At 40.4% G+C, this 8,076-nt stretch overlaps 1 pseudogene; it reads right to left on the bottom strand.

The window, feature by feature from the left end:
* Nucleotides 1-1,543: 1,543 nt before the first annotated feature.
* Nucleotides 1,544-6,849, bottom strand: LOC101414140 (actin-related protein 2/3 complex subunit 2 pseudogene; annotated as a pseudogene).
* Between the last annotated feature and the right edge of the window lie 1,227 nt (nt 6,850-8,076).

Below are 8,076 nucleotides of genomic sequence, written 5' to 3'. Positions count from 1 at the left end.
TGTCTCATAATCTGTAACAAATGTTCCACAACGGTGTGGTGTGTTGGTGAAGGGGTGTTGTATGGGAATTCTACACACATCCATGATTGTTTTTTAAGTTCACAACTCTGTAATGAAAATATATCTTTAGGGACAGCTTTCTGGAGATGGCATGAAAGGACCAAAGCCTCAGAGATGTTCAACATTTGAATAAACATGGAAAGTGGAGGGAAGGGATCCTCCCTAAATCTTTCCTCCCTAAATCTCCTTGCAGTGGGGGTGAAAGTCAGATGTGCAAATATCAGATTTCTTTTTTTAAACTTTATTTTGTACACATAATAATTGAAAATATAAACATAATTAAAAAATAAAAAAAACCGTACATTTCTCAATTACATGTTCTGGATACATAGAATTTTTTTTTTTTTTAAGATAGAAAGATTTTCTTTATTAATGACCCCAACCATATTTCTTTAGATACAGGAGTTTTGAACTCAAATATTTACGAGAAAACAAGTTCAGACTGCAGTATCCTGCAACTCATTACTGGTAACATATTGCAAAGCAAAACAGCTGGGAAAAGAGGGTGGAAGGCAGGGGGAGGGAGGGAAGGAAGAAAAAGAAAAAGGAATTAAGTTGATCAAGTGGAATTATTCTTTTTTTCTTCTTAATTCTTGGGAGCTATGAAGTCCTTGCAAGCACAGCTCATTTCTGCAGATTATTCTCCAAACGTGTACAAAATGGAACCCAAACGCGGAACCCCTGAAGACCCCGAAGAGGCGCGACGTTAAAAGCTACGATTGCCCGGAAGCAAGCGCTCCAGCCTTCAGCCGCCAGCGCCTTCTTCCTCTTGTGCCCGCGAGTTAGCGGGACCGGGCGTGCACGGTTCAGCCCCTCGCACGTGTGAGCACAGGCCCCTGAGCACGTGCTAGGGGAGGGCAGGCGGTCTCTCAAGGTGGATCAGGCTGGCGGTGCGTCTTGGCGCTGCGCTGGTGCTGGTGTGGCGAGGGGACAGCACGAAGGTCAGAGAGCCCTTGTCGCCCGCGGCGCACGAGCGCCCCCAGCTCCAGAGGCGGTTCCCTAGAGGCGGTTCCCTGCGGCTGGGAGGACCTGTGGGGCGTCCTTTGAGCTCCAGCATAAACCCCTTTCCAGGGACCACTCTTTATTATTATTTTAAGATTTATTTATGTATTTATTTATTTATTTCTCTCCCCTCCCCCAGTTGTCTGTTCTCTGTGTCTGTTTGCTGTGTGTTCTTCTTTGTCCGCTTCTGTTGTTGTCAGCAGCAGGGGAATCTATCTTTTTTTGTTGTTGCCTCATCTTGTTATTGTCAGCTCTCTGTGTGGGTGGCACCATTCCTGGGCAGGCTGCACCTTCTTTAGTTCTGGGCAGCTCTCCTTATGGGGCGCATTCCTTGCTCATGCGGCTCCCCTAGGCAGGGACACCCCTGCATGGCACAGCACTCCTTGCACACATCAGCACTGCGTATGGGCCAGCTCCACACAGGTCAAGGAGGCCCGGGGTTCAAACCCCACGTGGTAGATGGACGCCCTAACCACTGGGCCTAGTCTGCCTTAGCCATCCTCTTCAAGCACTGTGCCCAAGGCTGCTGGGGCTCCATCCTTTTGGACCCAACACACGTGGTTTCATCATCCCCGTAATGGATAATAACTGCCCCGTTCTCTCCTTCCTTGCCCTCTGCTTGAAATTGCAAGTATTTCTCAAAGACAGAGGCAAAACGATTTCGTTTCAACATGCCAGCCGGATGTATAACCGAAGTCTTGGATGCAGGGAGATTTTCAAGTCATAAAGCAAAGAGACGTTGTAACCTGATTCTGGATTTACCAAGAAACGCCCGTATACCCTCTTTAATAGCTCATCAGCACCATGTGCCTGTAGCTCCTCATAGAATTTCAAAGAAATACTGACCATCACTTTTGTTTTGTCTCCATTAGGAGTTGAAATATGGTAGAGGACCCCATCAAAATCTGCAAATGTTACCTCTCCTGCTTCCGGTTTGTTTCTGGTGGCAGCGTTCCCAAACTTGAGTGCAAGCATCTCCTCCATGACGGGGTGGTTCACCTCCAGGATCCTGGGGGCGGCTGCCCTGACGCCTGAACCCTTCCAGTGCTGCCCAACCCTGGCCCTAGCCGGCCACTGTGAATTTTTTTTGAACCACACAATATGTTACACAATATATTTGGTTCATAGTAATGCAATCTTACATATTTGTCCTTTTGTGTCTGGCTTGCTTCGCTTACATAATGTCCTCCAGGCTCATCCACATTGTCATATGCTTTACGACTTCATTTCTTCTTACAGCTGCATAATATTCCATCGTAAGAATACACACCACAGTTTGTTTATCCATTTATCGGTTGATGGACACCTGGGTTGTTTCTAACTTTTGGCAATTATTTTGAATAATGCTGCAATGAACGTTGGTGTGCAGATGTCTGTTCCTGTCACTACTCTCAGTTCTTCCGGGTATATACCTAGCAGTGATATTGCAGGGTCACGTAGCAAGTCTATATTCAACTTCTTTAGGAACCGCCAAACGGTCCTCCACAGTGGCTGTGCCATTCTGCATTCCCACTAACAGTGAATAAGTGTTCCTATCTTCCACAGCCTCTCCAACACTTATAGTTCACTGTCCTTTTAATAGTGGACATTCTGATAGGTGTGAAATGATATCTCAATGTAGTTTTGATTTGCATTTCCCTAATCATTACTTGTGTTAAGCATTTCTTCATGTGTTTTTCTGCCATGTGTATTTCTTCTTTGGACAAATGTCTATTCAAGTCTTTTGCTCATTTTTAAATTGGGTCATTTGTCTTTTTATTGTTTAATTGTAAAATCTCTTTATATTCTGGATACAAAACCTTATCTGATATGTGATTTCCAAATATTTCCTCCCATTGAGTTGGCTGCATTTTCACCCTTTTGACAAAGTACTGTGAGGTGCAAAAATGTTTAATTTTGAGAAGGTCCCATTTATTTTTTCTTTTGTTTATGTGCTTTGGGTATAAGGTCCAAGAAACCACCACCTACTACAAGGTCCTTAAGGGGTTTCCCTACATTTTCTTCTAGTAGTTTCATGGTTCTGGCTTTTATATTTAGGTCTTTGATCCATATTGAGTTGATTCTTGTATAGGGAGTGAGATATGGGTCCTCTTTTACTCTTTGGTTATAGATATCAAGCTCTCCCAGCACAATTTTTTGAAGAGACTGTTTCGTCCTGTTAACATGGACTTGGTAGGTTTGCCAAAAGCCAGTTAACCGTGTAGGTGAGGGTTTATTTCTAACTCTCAATTCCATTCCACTGATCAGTGTGTCTATCTTTATGCTAGTCCATGCTGTTTTGACCACTGTGGCCTTGTAATAAGTTTCAAGATCAGGCGGTGAAATTCCTCCCATGTCCCTCTTCTTTTTTAGAGTGCTTTTGGCTGTTCAGGTGCACTTTTCCTATCAAATGAATTTGGTAATTGCCCTTTCTAATTCTGTAAAGTAAGCTGTTAGAATTTTGATTGGTATTGTATTGAATCTATAAATCATTTGGGTAAGACTGACATCTTCACGATATTTATTCTTCCAATTATGAACACAGAATGTCTTTCCATATATTTAGGTCTTTTTAAATTTCTTTTAGCATTGTTTTTTAGTTTGCTGCATATAGGTTCTGTTCTTTGGTTAAATTGATTCCTAGGTATTTGAGTCTTTTTATTGCTATTATAAATGGAATTTTCCCCCATTTCCCGCGATTGTTCAGTACTAGTGTAAAAAATATTACTAATTTTTGCATGTTGATCTTGTATCCTGCCACTTTGCTGAACTCATTTATTAGCTCAAGTAGCTTTGTCGTGGATTCTTCAGAATTTTCTAAATTCAGGATCATGTCATCGGCAAATAGTGAGAGTTTTACTTCTTTTCCTGTTTGGATGCATTTATTTTTTCCTTGTCTAATAGTCCTAGCTAGACCTTCTAGTAAAATATTGAATAACAGTGGTGAGTGGGCATCCTTGTCTTGTTCTGGATCTTAGAGGGAAAGCTTTCAACCTTTCCCCATGGAGTATGACGTTGGATGTTGGCTGTGGATTTTTTATATATCAGATTAAAGAATTTTTCTTCTATTTCTATCTTTTGAAGTGTTTTTTTTTTAATCAAAAAAGGATGTTGAATTTTGTCAAAAGTCTTTCCTACATGGATTGAGGTGATCATGTGTTTTTTTCCTACAATTTGTTAATGTGGTATATTATGTTGCTTGGTTTTCTTATGTTGAACCAGCTTTGCATATCAGGAATAAATCTCACTTGGTCATGATGTATAAGTCTTTTGATATGTTGTTGGATTCTATTTGCAAGTGTTTTGTTGAAATTTTTGCATCTATGTTCATTAGAGAGGTCAGTCTATAATTTTCTTTCCTTGTAGTATCTTTATCTGGCTTTGGTATTTGGGTGATGTTAACTTCATAAAATGTGTTAGCAAATTTTTCCTCCTCTTCAATTTTTTGGAAGAGTTTAAACAGGATTGGTGTTAATTCTTTTCAAAATGCTTGGTAGAATTCACCTGTGAAGCCATCTGGTCCTGGACTTTTCTTTGCTGAGAGATTTTTGATTATGGATTCATTCTCTTTAAATGTGATTGATTTGTAAAGTTCTTATATTTCTTGTAGCATCAGTGTATGTTGTTTGTGTATTTCTAGAAATTTGTCCATTTCATCTAGGTTGTCTAGTTTGTTCTATACAGTTTTCTCACAGTATTCTTTTATGATCCTTTTTATTTCTGTGAGGTCAGTTTTAACTCCCCCCCTTCATTCCTGATTGTATTTATTTGTGTCTTCTCTCTTTTTTTCTTTGTTAGTTTAGCTAGGGGTTTGTCAATTTATTAATCTTCTCAAAGAACCAGCTTTTGGTTTTGTTATTTTTTCTACTTTTTTTTGGTTCTCAATTTCATTTTTTTCTGCTCTAATCTATATTATTCCTTTCCTTCTGCTTGCTTTGGGATTGGTTTTCTGTTCTTTTACTAGTTTCTCTAGTTGTTCAGTTAAATTTTTGAGTTTACTCTTTCTTCTTTTTTAGTATAGGCATTTAGGGCTATACATTTTCCTCTCAAGACTGCCTTTGCTGTATCCCATAAGTTTTGATAAGTTGTATTCTCATTTTCATTTGTCTCAATATATTTACTGATTTCACTTGCAATTTCTTCTTTGACCCACTGATTATTTAGGAGTGCATTGTTCAGCCTATACACATTTGCAAATTTACTTTTTCCCTGTCTATTCTTGATTTTCAGTTTCATTCCATTATGATCTGAGAAGGTGCCTTGTATAACTTCAATCTTTTTATATTTATTTAGAGCTGCATTGTGCCCTAACATGTGGCCTATCCTGAAGAAAGATACATGGGCACTTGAGAAGAACGTATAACCCGCTAAGTTTGGATGCACTGCTCTGTACATGTCTATTAGGTATAACTCATTTATCATATTGTTCAAGTTCTCTGTTTCCTTGTTGATCTTCTCTTTAGTTGTTCTATTTAGTGATGTCAGTGGTGTGTTGAAGTCTCCAGTGATTATTATAGAGATGTCTATTTCTCCCTTCAGTTTTCCCAGAGTTTGTCTCATGTATTTTGGGGCACCCTGGTTAGGTACATAGATATTTATGACTGTTATATCTTCCTGGTGGATTGTCCCTTTTATTAATATATACTGGCCTTCTGTATCTCTTATAACTTTTTTGCATTTAAAGTCTGTTTTGTCTGATATTAGTATAGCTACCCCTGCCCTTTTTTTGGTTACTATTTGCATGGAGCATCTTTTTCCAACCTTTCACTTTCAGCTGGTTTATATCCCTGGGGCTAAGTTGAGTTTCTTGTAAGCAGCAAATGGATGGGTCATGTTTTTTATCCATTCTGTCAGCCTATGTCTTTTGATTTGGGGACTTAATCCATTCATAGTCAATGATATTGCTGTAAATGCATTATTTACTTCCACCATTTTATCCTGTGGTTTTCACGTGTCATATCATATTTTTGTCCAGCCTTTTACTCTTCTGGTTATCCTTTGTCTGTTCTTTCTTCTATACTCTCCTCTAAGCCTGTCTCTCCTGTCTTTTTCTTTCAGGTTGTAAGGCTTCCTTTAATACTTCCTGTAAAGGTGGATTCTTTTTTGCAAACTCTTTTAGTTTCTGTTTGTTTGTGAATATTTTATACTCACCTTCATATTTGTAGGATAATTTTGCTGGCAGTGTTTTTTTTTGTTGTTGTTGTTGTTTTTTAAGTATCCTAATTATATCATACCACTGTCTTCTTGCCTGCATGGTTTCTGAAGAGAAATCTGTACTAAGTCTTATTGGGCAGCTCTTGTAGGTGATGGTTTGCTTTTCCCTTGCTGCTCTGAGAATTTTCTCTTTACCTTTGATATTTGACATTCTGAGTAGTATGTATCTTACAGTAGGTCTATTTGGATTTATTCTGATTGGGGTATGGACATGTAAGTTCATTTCTTTTGTGAGAATTGGGAAATTTTCAGGTACTATTTCCTCAGATACTCTTTCTGCCCCTTTCCCCTCCTCTTCTCCTTCTGGAACTAATATGACATGTATGTTGCTACATTTCATGTTGTCATTCAACTCTCTGAGCCTGTGGTCAATTTTTCCCATTCTTTTTCTCTCTTCAATATCAGCTCTTCTGTCTTCAAATCACTTATTTTTTCCTCTGTTATTTTGAGTCTACTGTTGTATGCCTCTTAATTGTTTTTGATCTCCCTTTTGTGTCTTTCATTCCCATGAGCTGTTACTTTTATGCTCAGGATTTCAAATTCTTCTTTGTGCCCACTCAATGTCTTCTTGATGTCATTTATCTTTTTAGTCATATTGGCTTTCAACTCATTAATTTGATTTTGGAAATGTGTGCTCATCTCACTAGTTAGTTCTCTCAAATACTGCATCTCTTCCGGGACTTTGATATAGTCCTTTCTTTGGGCCCTGTCTTCCATTTTCTTAATATGGTTTGTAATTTTTTGCTGATGTTTAGGCATCTGATTAGGATGTAGTTTACTCAGATGCTCAATTTCTTTCTCTTTTGTAGGGATTTAGTGGAAGGAGGCTGTGTGTTATCACTGCTCTTTGATTCTTGGCTTGACCTGGATTGTTAGGATTGTCCCTACTAGCTGCTCAAAACCGGGTTCTGGACCCAGTAATTGGTTGCAGACCCACTTCTTAGGGCCTTGGGGAGGGAAGTTATAAAGGCTGGAAAAAGCTTCTCTTATTTTTAATGTTCTCATGTGCACTTCCTTGGCCTACCAGCAGATGGTGCTCTTTTGCAGCGCTCAGTTCAGTGCCTGGTGGGAATGCATTTGTTGCAACACAGACCAGATCAATGTGATAGAACTTCCTGCATGGGGGCTGCGAGCCTTATAATTCACACTTTCTCAGAGACGGTTCTCAAGCCTTCTCTGGCAGCCCCCTGCCTTGTCCTGGATAGGAAATAATTCCACCCCCCTCTGAGTCCTCAACAACAGTCTTGGTTAGTAGAGGAGGTTGGGAGGGTTGTACATCTTTAGCCCTTGCCGGCTCCCATGACAAACCATGGCGCAGCTCCACCAGGCCTGGAAGGCTCCTGGGACACAGCAGGCCAAGACTGTGAGTCAAAAGCTGAGTCAGCCTTAGGCTGTGACCCTCTCTCTCTGGTTTCCTGGGGGTGGTGTATCCCTGGAGCCCCTTCTATGTGTAGCTACAGGCCCAGAGGTCTGAGAGTTCTAAAGTGCCTTTTTTTTTTTTCCAGATTTATTTATTATTTCTCCCCCCTCCCCCCATTGTCTGCTCTCTGTGTCCATTCACTGTGTGTTCTTCTGTGTCTGCTTGTCTTCTCATTAGGTGGTGCGGGGAACCAATCCTGGGACCTTACGGAGTGGGAGAGAGGCGATTGTTTTCTTGCACCACCTCAGCTCCCTGGCCTGCTGTGCCTCTTATTGTCTCTCCTCTGTGTCTCTGTTTGTTGCATCATCAGCTCTTCTGCATTGGCCTGTACTCTTGTGCGGTGTGGCACTCTTGCCCAGGGTGGCACTCCTGTGCAGGGGGGCACTCCACATGGGCCAGCA

Source organism: Dasypus novemcinctus, chromosome 21, assembly GCF_030445035.2.
Source record: "Dasypus novemcinctus isolate mDasNov1 chromosome 21, mDasNov1.1.hap2, whole genome shotgun sequence".
Classification (NCBI taxonomy): domain Eukaryota; kingdom Metazoa; phylum Chordata; class Mammalia; order Cingulata; family Dasypodidae; genus Dasypus; species Dasypus novemcinctus.
The sequence above is the reverse complement of the archived record's forward strand: the minus strand, read 5'-3'. Positions and strand labels throughout refer to the sequence as shown.